This window comes from Pygocentrus nattereri, chromosome 7 (assembly GCF_015220715.1).
Source record: "Pygocentrus nattereri isolate fPygNat1 chromosome 7, fPygNat1.pri, whole genome shotgun sequence".
Taxonomy (NCBI): Eukaryota; Metazoa; Chordata; class Actinopteri; order Characiformes; family Serrasalmidae; genus Pygocentrus; species Pygocentrus nattereri.
The window spans coordinates 36541974-36556489 of NC_051217.1; positions in this window are offsets into that span (position 1 = coordinate 36541974).

The following is a 14516-nucleotide window of genomic DNA, read 5'->3' on the forward strand; positions in this document are numbered from 1 at the left end:
AGCACAAATGATTACCACAGCCCACCAAAATGGTGGGAAGTGGGCTGCAGAGGAGGTGAAGGCAAATATCCACTTAGCTAAATGAATAGCCAGCTAGTTAGATAGTTAAGGCAAGTTGTTATAGCTTTGCATGAAGCTGAAAATCATGGTGGGAAGATAAAAAGGGTCTTTTGAGTACTAAATGGCTCAGGTTATCATCTAAAAAGCTACAGTAGAGAGATATGCTGTTGAAACAACTAAATTCTCTACACTTTGCTCCAACTAAAATGATCTAGCTGGCAAATTAATACAAATGCAGAATATTTTGTTTAATTTTGGAGGGATAAACTCATGCTTACACTAATGCCAAAAGCAAATGTCTAATGGATGACAGATATTGTGTGAAAGAGGGTGCATTGGAATAGCTGTGTTGTCAAAACAGTTAAGGAAAGATGGAATACATGCATTGCTCTGACAGTTAAAGTGAAAAAGACTCAGTACAGTTCCTTGGGGCACACCAGTACCAATAATAATAAGAAAAGAAACAATGGATCCAATTCTAACTGCCAATGTAATATCATTAAATTGTATTAAATGCCAAATGAAATCCACAGAAAGCAAGCTTGTATAATTACCAGAATCTCCAGATGGCTTAAAAAGTTCCCTAACATTTTAGTGACTTTGTTCTTTTTGATCTTCTCAAAGTTGTTGTAGCTTTATCTTGTGACCAGAATCCCATCTGGTGATAATTGTAGCAGGTAATGTGATCATAAATTGGTTGTTTTTGTGCAGATATTGTCTAAAAAAAATAAAGTCTTTTTTAAAATCAATCAAAACACCCATCATAGTACTTTTCATATCCATGTTTTCACCTGTGAAACATGCTGTCATGTAGGGTCTCTGAGAAAGCTGAGTGTTGTCACTCAGTGATATGTGTGGGTGGTAGGAATATTGGTGAGCAAGATTTTTCCCTGCCTGCTGCATGTTGATGTAACCAAAAAGCTGAAGACATTTTAGAGGTGGAAAACGGCCGTTGCCTTTTGGTAGAACACAAGAATTAGCCTAAAATAAACGAATTCCTTCTTCATTTCAGGGTGATTTAAAAGGAAGAGTTTGGCAAAAAAAATCTGATGTACTGAATTTTCCACTTACTTTAGCCAAGAAATGCCTGGAGCCCAAATATTGCTTCTTCAGTTCAGAACTAGAGCTATGAGGCTAGCATTGCTAACAAACACTAGAAGTTAGTCACCCAAAGAATCCAACTGTGAGCAATAAAACCCAACTGCAATAAAACCCAGCTGTGAGCAACAACTTTCCCAGGCAACAAGTTTAGTATACAGAAATCACAAATTACTATTCCAACTCCTGAAGTAAACCATGCAAATAAGAAAAAAAAGTTTAAAATCAATTCACGTTATGATCTATTTACACCCAAGGCATTAATTGAGAGTAATAAGCTAAAGATATGCACAATATTTCTATTGGGTGGTGTCTATCCCCAAATATATCCCCTAGATTTACACTTTTGGAATTTGACGTCTTTTAAAATTAAGTTGAAACATTTACAAAAGGATTTTCTTTTTACCAAAACAGAAAGAGCTTTTGTCTATAGATGGAACCTTTTTTTAAAGCAGGAAATAAGGCTGCATCCCTGTCCCTCAAGGCCACATGGTGAGCAGTTAGATCCCATTGTTTTGAAGTAAATTAATCCTAAAGTCTTTAAAAAAATCACTGTGTAGCATTAAGAATTATCATGGCCAAAACACAAACTTTCTGCCATTAAGTAAACTGTTTTGATCTTTAATTAAAAAAAACAACAACATAATTTTACGTGTTCAACACTTCAGAACCATGTTTGCTAGTCATATTCTGGCTAGTGTCTTTTGTATTAAGCTAAAATTGTCACTAATAAAACAGTCAGTACTGAAACACCTAGTAACATTTCAGAGGTGTTGTGGTTGATTTGTAATGTCATTTATTTTAATAAAATAAACATAATCAAGTCATTCAAAAGCATTGGTCATTCAAAGCAAAAGGATTTTAATTTAAAATCCAAGTCTGAACTGTGTTTTCAGCTCTGAGTTTGAACTAATTTGAATGATCTGCCCTGTTGTATAAAGTGTCTGCCTGCAGTTGTGTTCATCTTTGTAATATACAGTGAATCATATAGTGTCCTAAACCACATCCATGAGTCTGACCTTAATAAAAAACAGATGCATGTTGAGTACTGAAGTACAGAAGTACTGCTGTTACATATTCACAGGAACCATTCAGGCTATTTGGGTGACCGTTGGGTTCCAGTGTTTTTTAGCATTTCTAAAGTAGAGAAGCAACATTTTGGCTGATTAACTACATCTGGTATAAGTGAAAAATGAGTTTTCACCAGTCCAGAGTGACAGTTTGAGAGGACCTGTATTAGTAGATAAGCCGTGCCAATCTGGAATTCTGCATCACTTAGTTGCCAATCCTGGAAACCTGTCTGTATCAGCCCTTGTGAGGGTACAGAGTGGGCTGTCAAATCAGGCTCGTTCAAGGGCCCCCCTGAGGTGAGGTCTGGCCCGGGCTAATTCGTATGAAGAGCTGTGCCGGCCCTGGGTGTGACAGGAGCAAAGAGCCATGGAGAGTGCAACCACTTCAGTCTGAGGAGGAGAGAGCGAGAGAGGGAGAGAGAGGTGACATGAGCGTATACACATGAATATTTATCACTCCCTGATGTTCGGAGCCAATTACCACGCGGTATGATCCTCGCTCTTCCCCGTGCTTGATGGGCATGCTCGCTAATCAATGTGGTTGCCATCGACTCTGTGATTAAACTTCAATGGGGGTTGAGTGGTGTGCCTGAGTGTGTGCGCAAGCGAACGTGTTAAAAGGCCCTAGACAGCATGTCTTGACTCTTTCAGTCAGTACGCATTTGGGGCAGATTTGTAGCTGCTGGAACATTGGAAGAGACAATAAATGACCTTGAAAAGAACCAGCCAGGCAAGTCCGCATTACTTTAAGCCTATCAGGGCCTCAGCGTGCAAGACAGGACTCACTGGAGTCCCTGTTTGCCTTTTGTCTCGAGATAAACAAAGTCTTCGTTGCTTGGAAAAAAGAAAGAGGAAGACAACAGAACAGAATAAGGTTGGGAGCCACATAAGGAAACCACATCTCTGCTGGAAGCCAGTCATCGGCAATAATCTCAAATTTATTTTAAATCCCTTCTCCGGAGTCGCTTAATAGGGGTCTAGACTGCAACCGAGCGATAATTCGCTTTACTGTTTTTCTTCCCTTTCTGCACGGAGGACTACATTATGTGCAGTGGCGACATATTTTCGACGTCTGTTGTTATTGGCTGTTAAAGCGGAAATCTTGACAAGCTTGCCATTGGCGGCAGTGAATAACAGAAGCACTTGCTATTCTACACTGTGTTTGTGAGTCCACTTGCACAGTTTAGTGTGAGGAATGCGGCTGTCTGATAAACGATGGTCATTATAATTTCAAACATGTTAAATCAAATTTAATAAACATCGCTATGTGTGTGTGTCTGTGTGTGTGTGTGTGTGTTGGGGCCAGTCTGAGTAAAACTAAAGCCTGCAGTAAATGCCACCACCAATTTATTCACATCTGAAATGAAATAAGCACTTCTTTAATGAGAAAATAGTGAAACAAAAAAGACGACGCCTGCACATGTTGTCGAATGCAGTATCCACAGTCCTTGGGCGAGGACGAGGATAATTATGCATCTTTATGACTGTCACAATTAGGTCACCCCGTTTCATCTCCTCGCCAGCCAATGGAAATGAACGTTGACAGAGTAAATATTTCATGTGTTCACGCAGCAGGCTGTTTTTGATATGAACATACATATTTCATGTTCTAATTAGCGTAATGGAGGAAATGACTCCAGGAACGCAAATGAATTGATTCTGTTGATGTGTGTGCTTAACAGATCCTACAGTTCCAATCTCACATGTTTACACATTTAGAGTTCCTGTTAATGCTGCACTGGTGTAAATGAGCTTGCTGAGATGTTTCTTCTAAGGAGAGATTGGAATATTTATTTGGACAGTGCACTTTAGATGCTTTGTAGATGCTTAATTTTCAATACATTTTAACCTGTCCCGACCCCTAACCTTAAAGTCATAGGGAACACAATGGAAAGTATTAAGAATGTTTTATATGATACTAAAATTGAGTGTTATATTAATCTCTTATTCTCCAGGGTATATTTTGGTTTTTGCATCTGAATTTACATGACCAAATTGTTCAATAACTGCATGAAATAACTGTAAATTTTTATATTTTTTTTTGTAAAAGCTCCCCTCAAATGAACAGAAAATGTGTTTTATGATCACACATATTAATATATGCTTACAATTTACTGCTGAAAGACAAAAATCTTAGGTGCTCTTTGTATTATTTAATAAAAATAAGTTTTACAGAGCAGATTACTGAAAAGATGCCATCTGTTCATAGTTTACAGCCCAGATTTGTGGAAAAATGGGTCGAATTTCAGTAGAAAAAAAAAAGTGAGTTCAGCTTCTTTTATTATAACGGTTTAAAATGACATCACCCATCTATTAGACTGGAATGAAGATACAACAGAAGAAACACCCACCTTTTGAATGTAGCTTATGAAATATGAAAGATATGAAGAATATGACAAACTGTGTTTTGGAACCACTGGTGGTCTCAAGGAGTTGCAAAGGTTAAACATCCAGCAAACTTTTTATACAAAAATTAAAATACAAAAGACTTGAAAACTTGAGAACTGTGTGGGTGTGGCCTAATATTCTAATGAGAACAAGTGGTTGATCCGTGCCAGCCTGAACAAGAACTAAACTCACTCTCAGAAGTGGGTTTGTATTGTCTTGTTTTCATGTATTGTATTGACTTATTTTCACTTCCAAAAAAACAAAAACATGTAAAGTGACCAGGAATGCTCAAACGTTTGCACATAACTCGTTGAGTTATTGTCTTTATTAGAATAGCAAGAGAAACTGAATGGTGTATTAGTACGTCTTATCTATGTATTATGCTTTTTATGGGGACCTTAAGCTGTATGCGGTTACATAGACTTTGGTATGTATTAAATATTCCCCACAAAAATTGCAGATATCATTTGAGAAATGAACCTAAATGAGCAAAAAGATTAGCTTTGGTCATTGGAATTAAGGTGATCAGCGTTGGGTTATGGTGAGCAGCATTTAGCAACAGTCCTCCAGGAAGCAATATAAATACCCTTTAAGGACCGGAATACAGAGCCATGTGTGGATGTATGTTTGTGTTTAGTGTTGGTGCTCTGTACGGGTGGTATTGTGAAGAGAAGACAGTTCTGGGGTAGTGATGCATTACCACTTTACCTCAGGCATAATTTAAACTGGCTATGATAAGACACAGCCACCTACTCACCTTCCACCACATTCACTCAGTCAGATCTGCAGCCCACAGCAGCTTCAATCCCCCACAAACAGGGGCCTGTCTCACAAAGCACAATTTCTTGCTTAGCCAGCTAACTTTGAGCTTAATTCAATCTACCCATTTATCTTGTATAACAGTAATAACATAATAACATAATCATTATATGTTGTATAACTCAGTATGTTGTATAACTGTATAAATCAGTATAACATAATCATTTATGTTGTATAACAGTGGATCACTTTTTTGTCTGAATTCATGTCATTGTTTCCCCTGTCTGTTTTGGTCTCCTTCGTCCTGCCTCTGTGTTATTTGTATCACCTGTGTCTTGTCTATACCCCCACACTACTCCCAAGTGTTTCTTATCTGTTCTTAGAGTAGTTATACCCCTGTGTTTGGGTAGTGTCTTTGTCTGGCATAGACATTTGTTCTGTGATTTGTAGGTTATGTCAATTGTTAAAGCTTTTTGAAATGCTGAAGCTTTCCAGACAAATATGTTGAAAAATATTGCATTTCTCAAGGCTTCAAGTGTTGGCAAGAGGTAAGTAGGTCTCGAAAATTGTATAACATTTGGACCATTAAAAATATCATATTATGTAAGCAAATTGAAATACTGGGATTCGTGAAAGTGCACTGGGTTTGTAATATAGCCTAGACATTAACTTTACATAATCTCTAATGGTATCTAATGGTATTCCTGTTTTCCCTTCTATGATGCATTGCTTTAAAACAATTGCTGTAATCATACCTGTATGTACATATGATAAAAGATACTTTGCCTCAGCAGGACACTGAAAATGTCCCTTAAATGGGCAGTGAATAGGGTATTGAGATTGATGCATGGTCAGATGATGGAAAAGCTTGTCAGAACTAATGAGGCTTTGTTGTGTCATGAGCTTTGTATGTCATCATTGATTACTTCATTTCAGAAAAAAAAACACCACCAAGTATCAATACAAGTATCCACAAATATCAATACACAGATATCAATACACTTCAGCTGAGAGTGACCCACCTTCTCAATACACACTTCATAGCTAATGTAGTTGATATATTTTTGGTTCCATATGTTCTGCCTGGTCAATATCATATCACATTTGAGATTTAAGATCTTTTTTTAATTAGCAAAGCACCATTGGTGGTAAAGGATAACTTGATCATGAAAAGCCACCCAGGGTAAGATGTCTCTGCCCCTCTTAATTCTCCTCCTGATGAAATGGCAAAGCCAAATATGATCTTGACACATTTACAGAATAGCAATGGTATAATTCATTTTGGCATTTCATCTGAATCAATGCATTCCTAGGATTCACTGGGGTCCATTGATGTAATATGATGTCTTTGGACCTGCAATGGACTGGCGACCTGTCCAGGGTGTATCCTGCCTTCCGCCCGAAGACTGCTGGGATAGGCTCCAGCACCCCCCCGCGACCCTGACAGAGAAGCGGATTAGAAAATGGATGGATGGATGGATGGATGGATGGATGGATGGATGGATGTCTGTGGACATTGGTGATACATGCATCTGTGGAAGGCTGTGGAGAGAGTAGCTTTGGCTCTGAGAGGAAAAATTTGGCTGCCCTGTATTGTGACTCATGCATATTGTTGCTGTCTAATGAAAAACATGCATCTCCATTTTTAGCAATTTTTACATTTATGCATCATTTGAGCTCCGCCGCCGTCCTTTACATTGTGTGAAAATTTCATGATGATTGGACAAAAAAAATGCTCCAAAATTGCTTAGAATAAAAGGTTTTCCCATTAAGTTACATTGAAAGTAAATAAAGTTTTTTGCCTTCTCCTGTAAAGTTACTATTTATTTGTTTTATTGGACAGTGATGATATGGCATTTTGAGATGAAACACTGCTTATAACTTCAGTGCGAATTGGCAGGCCTAAACTGCTGTAGCCTGAAGAGGTAAATATATGTCAACGTGTTGGTTTTTCATGACATCACAGAAATAAGTAATTCAAAATGGGCTGTTTTGTGGCTTAGTTCCCATATGGATTTTGGAGTTTGGAAATCTTTATAAGCATATAAGGAGAGGAAAACCAGGCCACAAATCACACAAAATGTTTTACACAAGTAACTACAGACCTACAATATCCACTTTTACTGGCTTGAGGCTCGAACGCTGAATGAAGTGGACCAGTCTGCCAGTTAGATGTAGTTATGTTGTCAAGTACACAGCACATTTGGATATTTAGGTTGCCTAACTCATCTACAGGTGGCTCATGAGCTCTGTGATCTTTCCTCACTTCATAATTTAGGCTATAATAAAAATTGCAACCCCTGAAAACTGCATCCTAATAAATTGATACAAAAGTGATTAAAATTCCAGCCATAACTGGAGGCTTTGCACTAAACTGTCAGAAGTTTGCTTCTTTAGCTAACAATTAATAGCATGATTAACATCATTTAAACTGCATGCCTAGATGATCACATTGCTTTCAACCATTTGAACTTAAACCAAGCCTCAAACCACATATCTCGACTCATGTCTAGCACTGTCTGGCATACTTATTTTATCAATAAAAACACAGAATTATATTGACCAAAGCAGTAGAAGCAACCATTTTAAATCAAAATTTTCATCCTTCCTCTGCAGGTTTGTGTGGATGTCTATGTGTGTGTGTGTGTGTGTGTGTGTGTGTGCACTAAAAACCCTCTGCTCTGAACTCTGTGGCAGACATAACTGCTCTCATTTGGTTCTCAAAGTCTTGAGAAGAAAGAGCCAGGAGAATAAAGCCGGTTAATGGGATCGGTCATGGGACCCTGCCTGCCCGTACGTGAGGAAGCAAGGTGAACTCTATCCGAGGCAGTGCCAGAGCTCTGCTGGCCTGTCCTTCTCCTTGGATAAACCCGGTTACCCCAAAACTCCCTAAGAAGACTTCTTGCCGGAAGATGCTTAAGTCTTCTTTCTTTCCCTTGGATTTAATCTTTTATTCCGCTTCCCTCTTCCTCTGGTGTAAAGTATGTCTGACGACCGCCAATACACTGGGCGGCCAGGCTAGCTCGGATTTTCTTTTCTTCAAAGGGGGGATTGGGTAAAGTCGTCTGGCTGGGCTTACCGACAAGCAGCTCCTATCTGGGGAAGGGACACAAGTTTAAAAAAGAAGAATATGATGGATTTTGTCCACCATGCGCTATGTTCCTGTTCTGCAGAGCTATCTAAATCTGTCCTTCTTTCATTGTCTGTAGGAGCTGAGAGGCAAAGCAATGAATGTAGAGAGATTAGTTGTTTTCAGTGCTTTGGTTCTACCTCAAACACTTCCCCCCTCATTCTCTCCTCACCTTTCTGACTCCTACACTTTTAAAAATAGACCAATCAGACAGAACGTTCTGACCACCTCCTTGTTTCTATGCTTATTGTCCATTTTATCAGCTCCACTTACTGTATAGGGTCACTTTGTAGTTCTACAATTACAGTCTGTAGTCCATCTGTTTCTCTGATACTTTGTTTGCCCCGTTTTACTCTGTTCTTTAGTGGTCCGGACCCCCCATGGACCCTCACAGAGCAGGTATTATTTGGGTGGTGGATCATTCTCAGCACTGCAGTAACACTGATATAGTGATAGAGTGTTAGTGTGTGTTGTGCTGGTCCAAGTGGACCAGACACAGCAGTGCTGCTGGAGTTTTCAAACACTTCAGTGTCACTGCTGGACTGAGATTATGCTACTAAACAAAATTGTCCAGCCAGTAGCGTCCTGTGACCATTGATGAAGGACAAGAGGATGACCAACACAAACTGTGCAGCAGCAGATGAGCTGTCGTCTCTGACTTTACATCTACAAGGTGAACAAGGTAGGAGTGTCTAATAGAGTGGACAGTGTTTAAAAACTCCAGCAGCACTACTGGGTCTGGTCCACTTGTACCAGCACAACACACACATTAACACATGACCACTACATCAGTGTTACTGAAAACAGAAACCAGGAGTGGGTTCTTTGTAGCAATGCCAGAGAAAAACCTCTTTAGTTTCCATAAAAGCCTTTCAAATTCAATGTCTAGTTCATAAAAGATCAATTGAAAGGTGTTTTAAGAAACCAAAAGCGGGTTCTTTGGTGCACTGTCATAGAGAACCATCTGCGGTTACATAAAGAACCTTTCTATGGATTCTTTTTAGAAAAGATGTATTCTTTGGGGCAGTGTCACAAAATAAAGATCTGGTTTCATAAAGAACTGTTTGATGAATGGTTCTATACAAATCAGGTGAGAGGTACTTTGAGAAAAAAAGTGGGTTCTCTGGAGCAATGTCAGAGAAGAACGTTTTCATGGATGGTTCTAAAAAAAGAAAACAATTGAAAGACAAAAAGGTTGGTTCTTTGGAGCACTATCGTAGAGGAACCATTTGGGGTTCCATTAAAAACCTTTCCATTTCAATGGCTAGTTTGTAAAAGATCAATACAAAGGTGCTTTAAGAAACCAAAAGTGGGTTCTTTGGAGCACTGTAGATAATCACTTTCCATTTCATAAAAGACGTACATTTTTCAATTTTACTAGATGTTTCTGAGAAAGAAAAGAAGGAAAACAATGCCATCCAGCAATGCTGTAGCAGAGATACTTGGTTTGACGCAATGCCATAGAAGGTCACATTTGGCTCAAGGAAGAACCTTACAATTTCACTGGATGGTTCTTAAAAAAAAACAAATAAATAAAAATAAATAAATAAATAAATGCAATATATATTTTTTTTTAAACTTTTTTAAAGAAGATCTCCTTTTGAACCTATTTTGGCACCATAAATAGTCTTTAAATAGATAGTTCTTCAAAATAAATCAATTGAAAGCACTTCAAGAAGCCAAACATGACATTTTTGAGGAGCACCAACAAATAGACATTTGGTTGTACACAGAATATTTCAATTTCAGTGAATGTTTTTTAAAAACTTGACCTCTTTTTCTCCAGGGTATATTCTGGTTGTTCCATCTGAATTTACGTGACCAAATTGTAAGGCAAATTTCTTGTCACGATTGGCCCCTCCCAGTCCTGTCCATGTGCTTTTTGTTTACTTTTTCATCCACGTGCTTCTTTGTTTTGGTTCTTAGTCCAGCCCCTTGTTTCGTGACTCCGCCCCTGATTGTTGCCACCTGTTTTCCGCCTGTCCCTCGTTATCCCTGTGTTTTGTAAGCCCCGTGTTTGCCCTGGTCTGTGTTGGTCTTTGTTTGTCTTGCTAGTCTTTGCTTGCTTTGTATGCTTCTTTGAATTGTTTGTATGTCCTGTTGGAGGTGTTTTGGTTTGTGTTTTCGTGAGTGTATTTCATCATGTCTGCCTATCGATCTCTCCGTGTTGGTTATATGAACCTGGACTGATGACTCATGACCACGACCCTGGATTTGCCCTCAATAAAAGTTGCTTATCGCAGCATATGCGTCCGCCTCCTCGCGCCGTGTTACATTACTCAGTAACTGCATGAAATAAATACAAATTTTTATCTTATTTATTTTTTGTAAAACCTCCCCTCAATTGAACAGAAAATGTGTTTTATGATCACACATATTACTATAAGCTTACAATTTATTGCTGAAAACCAAAAATCTTGACGCTCTTTGTATATTTTATAAAAATCATTTTAACAGGGCAAATCACTGAAGAGACACCATCTGTTTATAGTTTATAGCCCAAATGGGTCGACTTTCAGTAGAGAAAAAAATGTTGAGTTCAGCTTCTTTTATCATAAGGGTTTAGAATGACATCACCATCTATTTGACTGGATAGAAGACAGTTACAGCCTCATACGACACCCAGCTTTTGAATGTAGCTTATGAAATATGAAAGTTATGAAGAATATGACAAAATGCATTTTGTAACCACCGGTGGTTCCAACGGATTTAAGAGGCTACCAAAAAGATATTTTAAGGAAAAAAAGTGAAGTCTTTGGAGCAATACCATATAAGAGCCACTTGGTTCCATAAATAACCTTTCAGTGGGTTCCTCTTATACAATAAATCCACTGAAAAGAAAGAAACCAAAGCTGATTCTTTTATGACATCGCTCCAAAGCCCTTTCTTTTTGAGAGTGTAGGTGGTTGTACATGGATCAGAAGCATGAGAGAGGGAAAACCCTGCGTCTTATGCGCAGTCAGGGTGTCAGGTGTTGGACTCAAAGAGTGTCTTTACGGTGAGAGAGGGGACAGATGGTTGCTCAGAGATGCCTCATGCATACCCAGGGCAATTTTTTTCTTCTTCTTCTCAAAGCTGCCACTATCTCTGCGCTCTAAATGTCTCTTAGGTGTCCTGTGTCACGCCTGCATCCGTTTGACCTTTTCCGCTTGGCATGACCACCGGCACCATTTCTAATCACTCTGGGATTTATCTTTCTTATCTGATCAGAGCCAGTTTCCATCTCTCTCTCACTCTTTTGAGCTTATCTCATCTGTTGCTCTTCTGGGGGTGTACAGGTTCACTTTAAATGTGGTGTAAAGGACAATGGAATGCTAATCAGCTGGTAAAAGTCTAACAACATGAGAGCTGTTTTAAGACTCAAAAAGGGATTTTTTTTTGTTTTAAGACATATGCCAGCTTAATTTGAGCTTGTAAACAATATTACCACTGCTTTGCTCTCAGTTTCTGAATGTATTTATTGCCAGTTCATTGGTATCTACAATCAGGCATTAGGCATGTAGCATTGGTTGAGAACTAAGATGTATGATCAGCCACTAACCATGTAGTATTGGTTAAGAACTAAGATTTACAATCATCCACTAGGCATGTAGCATTGGTTGAGAACCAAGATCTACAATCAGCCTCTAGCCATGTAGCTTTGGTTGAGAACTAAGATCCACAATCAGCCACTAGGCATGTATCATTGGTTGAGGACTAAGATCTACAATCAGTCATTGGGCATGTAGCATTGGTTGAGAACTAAGATCTACAATCAGCCACTAGGAATGTAGCTTTGGTTGAGAACTAAGGTCTATAATCAGCCACTAGGCATGTAGCTTTGGATGAGGACTAAGATCTACAATCAGCCACTAGGCATGTAGCATTGGTTGAGAACTAAGATCTAGAATCAGCCACTAGGAATGTAGCATTAGTTGAGATGTAAGGTCTAAAATCAGCCACTAGGCATGTAGCTTTGGTTGAGGACTAATTAATCCAATTACTGACAACTGATTGCTGATGTCTCCATCCTCTCCTGTCTCCTTCACCAGATATCATTAATATGGGTATCTGTATATGGATATAACATTATTATATCCATATATAGATCTAAGAAACATCTTAATTGGTATAAAAACTTTAAAATTATGTTGATGTTGCTTAAACATTTCCATATCTTTTAAGAACTATTACAGTTCCATAAAGACCCATTTTTATAAATGAACTCTATGAGCATGAAAAACTTTTTGAAGTTGTAAAAGTCCATGAGATAGTATGGACAGTGTCAAGAGCAAGGTCCTGAGTCCAGGAGTGCTGGCACAATCCATGAAAAGCGGCTGGTGGGAGGCATCAAATCATGGAACTCACCAAAGCTTCGACTCTTGGGGACAGGCCGATTATTTTGGCAAATAATCTTCACCATAATTTATCCCAAATCAACTGTTTAGCAAAAATATTAACCATTTCTAGCAAGTCGACAAACCATTATAAAAACTATGAAGATTTTATTTGACATTCATAATTTCTACCAATCTTATTTGCAATGTCAAAATCTATAAAAATACATGGATGGAGACCCAGTTTGTCTCTTAATATTTCCAAATTTTGGACAACTATCTTTTACACTGTTGCAAAATTTAAAAAATAGGGCAATGGACAGAATATTTAGGAGCACTTGCTACACATCATCATGTGTCCAGTTACTCAATTGAAGGCCTTCGGTCGTTGATGCTGTATGGTTGTCTTTATAGAAGCTGATTCCCAACTCTCTTGTGAAATTCTACTTTAAATACATACACTTTTTACTGTCTAAGGCAGTTCATAAGCTTCCAAGGCACATACACTTTGTTGCCAAAAGTATTCGCTCATCTGCCTTCACATACATATGAACTTGAGTGACATCCCATTCTTAATCTGTAGGGTTTAATATGATTTTGGCCCACCCTTTGCAGCTATAACAGCTTCAACTCTTCTGGGAAGGCTTTCCACAAGGTTTAGGAGAGTGTTTATGGGAATTTTTGACCATTCTTCCAGAAGCACATTTGTGAGGTCAGACATCAATGTTGGATGAGAAGGCCTGGCTTGCAATCTCCACTCGAATTCATACAAAATGTGTTCTATTGGGTTGAGATCAGGACTCTGTGCAGGCCAAACTGACTCATCTGTGTCTTTATGGACCTTGCTTTGTGTACTGGTGTGCAGTCTTGTTGGAACAGGAAGGGCCCCTCCCCAAACTGTTCCCACAAAGTTGGGAGCATGAAATTGTCCAAAATCTGTTGGTCTGCTGAAGCATTAAGACTTCCTTTCACAGGGGCTGAGCCCAACTCCTGAAAAACAACACCACACCATACTTGCCCCTCCACAAACTTTACAGCTGGCACAATGCAGTCAGACAAGTACTGTTCTCCTGGCAAACTCCAATCCCTGACTCGTCCAGATGGAGAAGCATGATTCGTCACTGCTCTAGAGTCCAGGTGTGACATGTTACACCACTGGATTTGATGCTTTGCTCTGTGCTTGGTGATGTAAGGCTTGGGTGGATTCCAATGGAAATCTTTGTATGCTGTTCTTGAGCTGATCTGAAGGCCACGTGAAGTTTGGAGGTCTAGAACGATTGACTGCAGAAAGTTGGTGACTTCGAGGCCTAGGTGCTTGGTTTTATACACCTGCGGCCATGGAAGGGATTGGAGAACCTGAATTCAATGATTTTTATGGGTACTGAATACTTTTGGCAATATAGTGTATAAAGAATACGTGCTTTGCATTAAAAAAAAAGAATATTTTCAATGACCTGCCTGCATGGTCGATTACATGCAGTCCCCACTGAGGACGATAGTAGCAGTTTGGCCTGTTCAATCCAACTTCCAACTGCAAAGGCTTTCTTGTCAAGCCCCATCACGGGGCTTAGTGCAAGGCAATGTAGCTAAACTCTTTGAGTAATTAAGGTGTAGAAGGCAAAGGGTGGAAGCTGACATTCAGAGCAAGGCTCCGCTCCGCATAACAACTCATCTCCTCCTTGTTTTTCTCCCTTA